This window comes from Oncorhynchus kisutch, unplaced genomic scaffold, assembly GCF_002021735.2.
Source record: "Oncorhynchus kisutch isolate 150728-3 unplaced genomic scaffold, Okis_V2 scaffold3119, whole genome shotgun sequence".
Classification (NCBI taxonomy): domain Eukaryota; kingdom Metazoa; phylum Chordata; class Actinopteri; order Salmoniformes; family Salmonidae; genus Oncorhynchus; species Oncorhynchus kisutch.
The window spans coordinates 1,511-13,127 of NW_022265064.1; the positions used below are offsets into that span (position 1 = coordinate 1,511).

Below are 11,617 nucleotides of genomic sequence, written 5' to 3' on the forward strand. Positions count from 1 at the left end.
AGTTCTCCATGGTGACGGTGGGGTTATGGTATGGGGAGGCAGTTCTCCATGGTGTCGGTGGGGTATTAATGGGATGGGGAGGCAGTTCTCCCTATGGTGACAGGTGGGGTTATGGGTATGGGGGAGGCAGTTCTCCATGGTGACGGTGGGGTTAGGTATGGAGGCAGTTCTCCATTGGTGCTCGGTGGGGCTTATGGGATGGCGGAGGGCAGTTCTCCATGGTGACGTGTGGGGTTATGGTATGGGAGCAGTTTCTCCATGGTGACGGATGGGGTTATGGAATTTATGGGGAGGCAGCTTCTCCATTGGTGTCGGTGGGGTTATGGCAGGACAGGGAAGATGGTTTTAAAATGATGAAGATGGATATGGACCAAAATACGGGACCATCTGGAATGAACCTTGATGGAGTCTGCCAAAAGACCTGGATGGACTGGGATGGAGATGTGTCTTCCACAAGACAATTGATCCAAAACATAAAGCAAAATCTACAATGGAATGGTTCCAAAAATAAACATATCCAGGGTGTTAGAATGGCCAGTCAAAGTCCAGACCTGAATCCAATCGAGAATCTGTGGAAGAAGAACTGAAAACTGCTGTTCACAAATGCTCTCCATCCAACCTCACTGAGCTCGGGCTGTTTTGCAAGGAGGAATGGGAAAAAAATGTCAGTCTCTCGATGTGCAAAACTGGATAGAGACATACCCCAAGCGACTTACAGCTGTAATCGCAGCAAAAGGTGGCGCTACAAAGTATTAACTTTGCACGCCCAATTTTTCAGTTTTTGATTTGTTAAAAAAGTTTGAAATATCCAATAAATGTCGTTCCACTTTCATGATTGTGTCCCACTTGTTTTGTTGATTCTTCCAAAAAAAATACAGTTTTATATCTTTATGTTTGAAGCCTGAAAATGTGGCAAAAGGTCGCAAAGTTCAAGGGGGCCGAATTACTTTCGCAAGGCACTGTATGTAGCTTCTCTACAGTAGAGGGGGGGGGGGGGGGGTTGTCCTACCCTGTTGTTCATTTGTCAGCTGTTTACAGTGTGTGTGTGTTATTTGTGCTATATGAACATTTCATGGAGAAAAAACCTCATTGGAAGTTTGCCACTACTACACACACCATAATACTTTGAATCCTGCTCATCTTTACCTTGCATCCTCTGTTGCTGCATGCATGCTCTCTCTCCTCACCCCTGGTCCTGATGCTGTCGCTTAGCAACGCATATTCCAAGTGATTGCAAAAACAAACAACTAGCTGCAGAGGAGATTGAGAAGAAGAAGAGAACATGAACATCGGTTTATATATTTTGTATTTTTTTGTTGTTGAGGGTCAGTGAAGTTAGCTAGGTAAATCTCTGCGTTATTTGATCAAACCTGTTCTGTTGCAGTCACAGCTCCTTGCTATGGTCGCTATAAAGTCCGGCAGATGGCGCTGTTATAAAGAGAAGGGGCCAGTGGCTCTTTCATCAAGAATAGAAGAAGGAGTGGGAGACAAAAAAAGAAAGGAGGAAAAAAAAGAAAGGAGGCCGGACCCGACACAAAACATAACGCACACCGATAGCTGTAGATGGTCCATTAATGGACATAAAATAAACAGATAGTTTATACGCTTGTTCGCGGAATTTAATCCCGTTGAGAGCAGGTCATGCTGTTCTCGCAAAGGTAATGAGCCGTAAAGCCCTTGGGTTTCGGCTTAGCAGCGCCCACAAACTGCAGCGAAACTGGAATGATTGGCAGCCCAGGGTTGGTATCGCGCCACGGGGGGAGACGGTCTAAAAGAGAACGGGGATCCGCTGGGCCTAACCTCGGCTTCTTTTATTTAGCTAGTCAGACACTTTGGTTCCCACACCTTAGGGAAATGGCTTGATAACAGTAGCTAGCCAGCAAACAAGTAAGCTAACGCTCAAGCTTTATAACGTTATCCAAACTAGCTATCAAGGCTAACCCAACATTTTCCGCATTTTATTCTGGCTCAAAACAACCTGCCGCATTGCTATGCTTTCCTCGTGTTTAGGTATACATGGCTAGCTAGCTAACCTGGTAAGAGAAGCCAATGATTGGAAGCTATTTCGGTAACAGTGGAAGTGGTGTTAGCTAGCTATTGCTAGTTGTTATTACTATTATTAGCCAATATTCATTGTCACTGAGATGACATGTTACCTTCACTTGGTAGCCAGCTAGTTAACGTCAGTTAACTCAAAGCGCACATCGTGGCAGCATATGATGTTAGCCAACTAGCTAACTAACTAGCAGCTAACTATGGCTAGTGTTCGTTAGCTAGGTTGTAACTTTCTTCGCCTTTTGTCCCCATAGCTTGTTAGATAGATAACTACAATACCAGTCGTTGGTTGGTTGTGCTTTGATAACTCGGTATTCCGGAACAGTAAACTGATTTGACATCGAATAGTAACGTAAAGTGTGGAAACATTGACTTTCTAGTTGGCTACCGAACGGTTGGCCATCAGTGGGCAACGTTCGTCTTTCCTGCTGTCTTGTGTAACGTTACCTGGTCAACAATGATTAGCTAGATAACCTCGGCTTGACAGTTGATATTGGCTACCTAGTTATCGCTCAAAAAGTAACTAGGGCAGAAGGGCGCTAACTAACTAGCTGCTGGGTTTTAACGCTTGCTAACCTGCTAGTTTTGCGCGGGTACCCACCCTTGACCAGTAAACGAAAGCGATTTAGAAATGCTGTCAGCGGTTTGAATTACACAGGGACATCAATAAAGTCCATTATGCAAGTTAATCAGTTCCTGATCAAAGAGAGGGATGTGGTGCTGAAACATTCCTTCAGTTGAGACCCTCCACCTCCCTCCATTTGACGGTTCTGTTCAGACAATTGCTCATAGTCTTGTAGAAACTATTCTACAGAGCTGTAAATGAGCTAGAATCATTTCTCAATCCATGTATCCAGTTGTTAAATCCTACACTTGTAAACCAGATTGGGGTGAGATTGTCAAACTGTGGGGAGTGTATCCATATAAGTTATGATTGGGTGGAAAGGTTGCTGGATCGAATCCCCAAGCTGACAATGTAAAAACCTGGCCTTCTGCCCCTAAATAAGGCAGTTAACCCACTGTTCCCCCGGTAGGCCGTCATTGTAAATAAGAATTTGTTCTAAACTGATTTGCCTAGTTAAATAAAAATGTAAAAAATGAATGAACCACAGTCGTTTAGCATCGATCAAGTACAAGTTGCCCTGACTGTCTTCCCTGGGGGAATTCACTGACTGTGTGTTTGTGTCTCTCCCCCCCCCCCCCCACTGTGTGTCTGCTCCTCTGTCCGCCGGCTTCAGAGGCGACAGCGTGTCAGCAGCTAGCCAGGACGGTGTGAAGTGCATCGCCACCAGAGACCTGGGTCCAGCTGCAGCAGCTGTATACGACCCAACAGCAGTGGGAGTAGCAACCTCGGACCGGCCTGTCTCCCCACCTCTCCTACAGAATGATGCCTTCCCAGACACCGCAGACACACTGGACGAAGGGGGTGGGTTTTACTGTCTACTGTCTGCAACATGCTGGGGTGGTGTTGGGTGCTACTGTCTGCAGCATGTGGGTGTGGGCTGGTGTTGGGTGCTACTGCCTGTCTGCAGCATGTTGGGGTGTGAGTGGGCTGGGGAAGGGTGCTACTGCCTGTCTGCAGCATGTTGGGGGTGTGAGTGGGCTGGGGATGGGTGCTACTGCCTGTGGGCTGGGGGTGGGTGTGGGGTGGGTGTGGGCTGGGGGTGGGTGCTACTGCCTGTCTGCAGCATGTTGGGGTGGTGAGTGGGCTGGGGATGGGTGCTACTGCCTGTGGGGTGTGGGCTGGGGGTGGGTGCTACTGCCTGTCTGCAGCATGTTGGGGGTGTGAGTGGGCTGGGGATGGGTGCTACTGCCTGTGGGCTGGGGGTGGGTGTGGGCTGGGGTGGGTGTGGGCTGGGGGTGGGTGCTACGGCCTGTCTGCAGCATGTTGGGGTGTGAGTGGGCTGGGGATGGGTGCTACTGCCTGTCTGCAGAATGTTAGTGTGGGCTGGGGGTGGGTGTGGGCTGGGGGTGGGTGTGGCCTGGGGATGGGTGCTACTGCCTGTCTTCAGCATGTTGGGGTGTGGTGTGGGCTGGGGAAGGGTGTGGGCTGGGGATGGGTGACACTGCCTGTCTGCAACATGTTGGTGGTACTGTAGTGATTTAAGTGAGCTACGACTGTTACGCCCCTTGCGGGTCTCACTGTAGGCAGACCTGCTACCCATTGCTCTAAAGAGTAAAAGGGGATTCGTAACAGGCCTGCTGACCCAGGCAGGGGTGCTGTGTATTATATATAGTAGCCTGGTTCAGGCCTGCCGACCCAGGCAGGGGTGCTGTGTATTATAGTAGCCTGGTACAGGCCTGCCGACCCAGGCAGGGGGTGCTGTGTGTTATATATAGTAGCCTGGTTCAGGCCTGCCGACCCAGGCAGGGGTGCTGTGTATTATATATAGTAGCCTGGTTCGGGCCTGCCGACCCAGGCAGGGGTGCTGTGTATTATATATAGTAGCCTGGTTCGGGGCCTGCCGACCCAGGCAGGGGTGCTGTGGTATTATATATAGTAGCCTGGTTTCCGGCCTGCCGACCCAGGCAGTGGTGCTGTGTATTATAGTAGCCTGGTTCCGGATCTGTTTGTGCCATTGTGCCAAGGGACAAACAAGTGACAAAGACCATAGGAGCTAGTTGGTATAACAGCACAAACAGATCTGAGACCAGGCTCTGGTTGTTATGGGGGTCAGGTTAGCAGTACATGAGACCAGGCTTGGGTTGTTTATGGGGGTCAGGGTTAGCAGTATATGAGACCAGGCTTGGGTTTTATGGGGTCAGGTTAGCAGTACATGAGACCAGGCTTGGGTTGTTAATGGGGTCAGGTTAGCAGTATATGAGACCAGGCCTTGGGTTTGTTATGGGGTCAGTTAGCAGAGACCAGGCTGGGTTGTTATGGGGTCAGGGTTAGCAGTACATTGAGACCAGGCTTGGGTTGTTTATGGGGGTCAGGTTATCAGTATATGAGACCAAGGCTTGGGTTGTTATGGGGTCAGGTTAGCAGTACATGAGACCAGGCTTGGGTTGTTATGGGGTCAGGTTAGCAGAGACCAGGCTTGGGTTGTTATGGGGTCAGGTTAGCAGTACATGAGACCAGGCTTGGGTTGTTATGGGGTCAGGTTAGCAGTACATGAGACCAGGCTTGGGTTGTTATGGGGTCAGGTTAGCACTACATGAGACCAGGCTTGGGTTGTTATGGGGGGTCAGGTTAGCAGAGACCAGGCTTGGGTTGTTATGGGGTCAGGTTAGCAGAGACCAGGCTTGGGTTGTTATGGGGTCAGGTTAGCAGTACATGAGACCATGCTTGGGTTGTTATGGGGGTCAGGTTAGCAGTACATGAGACCAGGCTTGGGTTGTTATGGGGTCAGGTTAGCAGTAAACGCTGACCACACCTGATAGCGGCTGTGTGTGAAATTACACCCTATTCTCTATATAGTGCACTACTTTAGACCAGGGCCCAATGGCACCCTATTCCCTATATCTATGCATAGTCACTTCACCCCTACCTACATGTATAAATGACCTGTACCCCCGCACACTGACTCGGTACTGGTACCACCCTGTATATAGCATTTCACTGTAAGGTCTACACTTGTTGTATTCGGCATTTCACTGTAAGGTCTACACTGTTGGTTAAGGGATTGTCAGTGAGCATTTCACTGTAAGGTCTACACTTGTTGTATTCGGCATTTCACTGTAAGGTCCACACTTGTTGTATTCGGCACATGTGATAAATCACATTTGATTTGATATACAGGTCACTGCTTTAGACCAGGGCCCTATTTGTATTGGTGTATTTATTGCTGTGGTCACATTGTCCAGAGGTGAACCTGTAGTCCTCATGTCATTGAACTGGTAGACACCCCTTGTGTTTTCTGTGTAAATGACTTATAAACTGGTAGTGGTGCCTTTTAGGGAGTCATCAGCTTCTCTCCCTCTTTCCTTCCTGGGTCCTCAGACTGACGTCGGCTTAATGTTTCTGTGGAAGTGAAAGAGACTTCTGGTCTCTGTAGTGTCGTATCTGTCCCAGGCATCTGGAAGAAGGAAAGCACCGTGAATCCCCGGGTTCCCCCACAGATATCTGCCCTCGTGGTAGAGAAGTCTGTGTCTCAAATGGTTCCCTCTGTAGTGCCCTACTTTAGACCAGGACCCAATAGCACCCTATTCCCTATATAGTGCCCTACTTTAGACCAGGACCCAATGGCACCCTATTCCCTACGTAGTGCCCTACTTTAGACCAGGACCCAATGGCACCCTATTCCCTATGTAGTGCCCTACTTTAGACCAGGACCCAATGGCACCCTATTCCCTATGTAGTGCCCTACTTTAGACCAGGACCCAATGGCACCCTATTCCCTATGTAGTGCCCTACTTTAGACCAGGACCCCTATTCCCTATGTAGTGCCCTACTTTAGACCAGGACCCAATGGCACCCTATTCCCTATGTAGTGCCCTACTTTAGACCAGGACCCCTATTCCCTATGTAGTGCACTACTTTAGACCAGGACCCAATGGCACCCTATTCCCTATGTAGTGCCCTACTTTAGACCAGGACCCCTATTCCCTATGTAGTGCCCTACTTTAGACCAGGACCCCCTATTCCCTATGTAGTGCACTACTTTAGACCAGGACCCAATGGCACCCTATTCCCTATGTAGTGCCCTACTTTAGACCAGGACCCAATGGCACCCTATTCCCTATGTAGTGCACTACTTTAGGCCAGGACCCAATAATGGCACCCAATAATGGCACCCTATTCCCTATGTAGTGCCCTACTTTAGACCAGGACCCAATGGCACCCTATTCCCTATGTAGTGCACTACTTTAGACCAGGACCAATGGCACCCTATTCTCTCTATACTACTACTGCTACTTGGGGTTAGTGTTCCCTCACGGCCATATCTCCATATTACAACGCTTGTCAAAGGAAAACTGGTGGAAGACGGAGCTTGACCACCTGTGCTAATTAGCCATCTGCTGCTCTCCTGACACCTGTGTGTAAGCTAAGGGGGAGTGTAGTTTAGTCAGATAGCTGTATGGATCTGTGCTAAACTGCTCCACTCTCCTCCTCTCCTCCTCTCCCGTCATGTGTCTCCACCCTCTCCTCCTCTCTCTCTCTGTCTCCACCTCCTCTCCTCCTCTCTGTCTCCACCCCCTCCTCTCCTCTCTCTCTGTCTCCACCCTCTCCTCCTCTCTGTCTCCACCCTCTCCTCCTCTCTCTCTGTCTCCACCTCCTCTCCTCCTCTCTCTCTCTCTCTCTCTCTCTCTCTGTCTCGACCCTCTCCTCCTCTCTCTCTCTGTCTCCACCTCCTCTCCTCCTCTCTCTCTGTCTCCACCCCCTCTCCTCTCCTCCTCTGTCTCCACCCCCTCCTCTCCTCTCTCTCTGTCTCCACCCCCTCTCCTCTCTCTCTATCTCCACCCCCTCCTCTCTCTGTCTCCCCTCCTCCTCCTCCTCTCCTCTCTCTCTGTCTTTCCTCCTCCTCTCCTCTCTCTCTCTCCACCTCCTCCTCTCCTCTCTCTCTGTCTCCCCTCCTCCTCCTCCTCTCTCTCTCTCCACCCCCTCCTCTCCTCTCTCTCTGTCTCCCCTCCTCCTCCTCCTCCCCCTCTCCTCCTCTCCTCTCTCCTCCTCTCTCTCCACCCCCTCCTCTCCTCCTCTCCCCCTCTCTCTCTCTCTCTCTCTCCACCCCCTCCAGGAGGATATGAAGCTGCAGGAGGGTTCAGTGATGATACTTTTGGTTGGGAAGTCGTTGGGGCAAGAGTTGAGGATCAACGATGCGACCGCCGATTTGACCACTTTTCAGCAGCATGGAAACCGTGCTTTAGCTTCTAAGGACATGAGGAAATCCCACGGTGAGTATACAGTCTACACCAGGGGGCTGTCGCCAGACCTCTCCCCCCCGGGGGCTGTCGTCAGACCTCTACACCAGGGGGCTGTCGTCAGACCTCTCCCCCCGGGGGCTGTCGTCAGACCTCTCCCCCCGGGGGCTGTCGTCAGACCTCTCCCCCCGGGGGCTGTCGTCAGACCTCTCCCCCGGGGGCTGTCGTCAGACCTCTCCCCCCGGGGCTGTCGTCAGACCTCTCCCCCCGGGGGCTGCCGTCAGACCTCTCCCCCCGGGGGCTGTCGTCAGACCTCTCCCCAGTCTTATTACACCCGATTCACCTAGTCAAGGTCTTGATGATTGGTTGACCAGTTGAATCAGGTGCTGTGGAATAGATCAAATCCCTGGAGCATCTGGGGGTTCTGAGGATGTAATTTGGAAATCACTACTTTGTTCTCTTACATATAATGGCAACATTGCTGAATTCTATTTCTGATCACCATTTTATCTCTCCATTCCCCTCTTTCAATCTCTTTCTCCATCTCTCTTTACATCCTGCCCACTCTCCCCTCTTTTCCTGTTCTTTCCATCCCTCTCTCTGTCGTCGCCCCTTACAGACAGAGGGATGTCTCACTCTGATGAGTCTCGCCTGTCCAACCTCCTGCGCCGTGTGTCCCGTGAGGAGGACAGGGACCGCCGGCTGGCCACTGTCAGACAGCTCCGGGAGTTCATCACTCACTCTGACAACAAAGTGGTGAGGTCATCGGTCATATCTACAGTTGAAGTGGGAAGTTTACATACACTTAGGTTGGAGTTAAAACTTGTTTTTCAACCACTCCACAAATGTCTTAAACTATAGTTTTGGCAAGTCGGTTAGGACATCTACTTTGTGCATGACACAAGTAATATTTCCAACAATTGTTAACATACAGTGAATTATAAGTGAAATAATCTGTATCACAATTCCAGTGGGTCAGAAGTTTACATACACTAAGTTGACTGTGCCTTTAAACAGCTTGGAAAATTCCAGAAAATGATGTCATGGCGTTAGAAGCTTCTGATGGGCTAATTGACATCATTTGAGTCAATTGGAGGTGTACCTGTGGATGTATTTCAAGGCCTACCTTCAAACTCAGTGCCTCTTTGCTTGACATCATGGGAAAATCAAGATATCAGCCAAGACCTCAGAAAAAAACTTGTAGACCTCCAAGTCTGGTTCATCCTTGGGAATAATTTCCAAACGCCTGAAGGTACCACGTTCATCTGTACAAACTATAGTACGCAAGTATAAACACCAATGGACCACGCAGCCATCATACCGCTCAGGAAGGAGACGCGTTCTGTCTCCTAGAGATGAACATACTTTGGTGTGAAAAGTGCAAATCAATCCCAGAACAACAGCAAAGGACCTTGTGAAGATGCTGGAGGAAACAGGTAGAAATGTATCTATATCCACAGTAAAACGAGTCCTATATCAACATAACCTGAAAGGCCGTTCAGCAAGGAAGAAGCCACTTCTCCAAAACCGCCATAAAAAAGCCAGACTACGGTTTGCAACTGGAGATGGGGACAAAGATCGTACTTTTTGGAGAAATGGCCTCTGGTCTGATGAAACTGTTTGGCCATAATGACCATCGTTATGTTTGGAGGAAAATGGGGTAGGCTTGCAAGCCGAAGAACACCATCCCAACCATGAAGCACGGGGGTGGCAGCATCATGTTGTGGGGGTGCTTTGCTGCACGAGGGACAGGTGCACGTCACAAAATAGATGGCATCATGAGGTAGGAAAATTGTGGATATATTGAAGCAACATCTCAAGACGTCAGTCAGGAAGTTAAAGCTTGGTTGCAAATGGGTCCAAGCATACTTCCAAAGTTGTGGCAAAATGGCTTAAGGACAACAAAGTCAAGGTATTGGGGTGGCCATCACAAAGCCCTGACCTCAATCCTATAGAACATTTGTGGGCAGAACTGAAAAAGTGTTTGTGACTAAGAAGACCTACAATTAATGAAATGAAATCTATTCTCTCTATTATTCTGACTTCACATTCTTAAAATAAAGTGGTGATCCTAACTGACCTAAGACATGGTATTTCTACTAGGATTAAATGTCAGGAATTGTGAAATATTGAGTTTATGTATTTGGCTAATGTGTATGTAAACTTCCAACTTCAACTATCTATCTATCAGTGGTGAGGTCATCAATCATGGCCATCTATTTGGGTAGTTTATCACTCTGATGACATCAGTGGTGATGTCATCAATCATGTCCATCTACCTGGGTAGTTTATCACTGATGACATCAGTGGTGAGGTTGAGCTGTCTGTTATTCAATCGATTGACCCCGGTAACGAGTAGTACACTATTATAGGCCCCAGGTAGTGCACTATTATAGGCCCCGGGTAGTGCACTATTATAGGCCCCGGGCAGTGCACTATTATAGGCCCCGGGTAGTGCACTATTATAGGCCCCGGGTAGTGCACTATTATAGGCCCCGGGTAGTGCACTATTATAGGCCCCGGGTAGTGGCACTATTATAGGCCCCCGGGTAGTGCACTATTATAGGCCCCGGGTAGTGCACTATTATAGGCCCGGGTAGTGCACTATTATAGGCCCCGGGTAGTGCACTATTATAGGCCCCGGGTAGTGCACTATTATAGGCCCCGGGTGCCCCGGGTAGTGCACTATTATAGGCCCCGGGTAGTGCACTATTATAGGCCCCGGGTAGTGCACTATTATAGGCCCCGGGTAGTGCACTATTATAGGCCCCGGGTAGTGCACTATTATAGGCCCCGGTAGTGCACTATTATAGGCCCCGGGTAGTGCACTATTATAGGCCCCGGGTAGTGTACTATTATAGGCCCGGGTAGTGTACTATTATAGGCCCGGGTAGTGTACTATTATAGGCCCCGGGTAGTGCACTACTCTTGGCTGTGTTTAGACTGGGGGGGGCTGTGTTTAGACTGGGGTGGGCTGTGTTTAGACTGGGGGGGCTGTGTTTAGACTGGGGGGGGCTGTGTTTAGACTGGGGGGGCTGTGTTTAGACTGGGGGGGCTGTGTTTAGACTGGGGGGGCTGTGTTTACTGGGGGGGGCTGTGTTTACTGGGGGTAGTGGTGGTGCAACTCCACTGTAGAACTGTGTTCTCTCCCTGTTTGACTCAGATTGTGTTCCTCTCTCTCGCCCTCCCCCTTCTTTCTCTCGCCCTCCCCCTTCTCTCTCTCACCCCCCTCTCTCCCACCAGGCCCTGGTGAAACAGTTGGATACGATCCTCAGTACCCTGAATGATATTTTGAATGAAAGGTAAGAGGAAGTTCCCCATCAGAGCCAAAGAGTCTCCATCTGAAATGGCACCCTGTTCCCTGCGCCCTGTTCCCTGCACCTTGTTCCCTGCGCCCTGTTCCCTGCGCCTTGTTCCCTGCGCCTTGTTCCCTGCACCCTGTTCCCTCCACCCTGTTCCCTCCACCCTGTTCCCTCCACCCTGTTCCCTCCACCCTGTTCCCTGCACCCTGTTCCCTGCACCCTGTTCCCTGCACCCTGTTCCCTGCACCCTGTTCCCTGCACCCTGTTCCCTGCACCTTGTTCCCTGTATAGTACAGTACTTCTGACCAGGTCATGTCTCTGGTCTTCATGTCTCTGGTCTTCATGTCTCTGGTCTTCATGTCTCTGGTCTTTATGTCTCCTGGTCTTTATGTCTCCTGGTCTTTATGTCTCCTGGTCTTTATGTCTCCTGGTCTTTATGTCTCCTGGTCTTTATGTCT

General features: G+C 49.8%; 1 long non-coding RNA gene across 1 annotated transcript; it reads left to right on the top strand.

Annotated features, from left to right (window-relative positions):
* The first annotated feature begins 7,782 nt into the window (after positions 1–7,782).
* LOC116371361 (uncharacterized) lies at positions 7,783–11,235 on the top strand. The gene is made up of 3 exons (XR_004208930.1): positions 7,783–7,890; positions 8,477–8,613; positions 11,101–11,235. It is a non-coding gene; the product is annotated as an uncharacterized LOC116371361 (long non-coding RNA).
* The last annotated feature ends 382 nt before the right edge of the window (positions 11,236–11,617 follow it).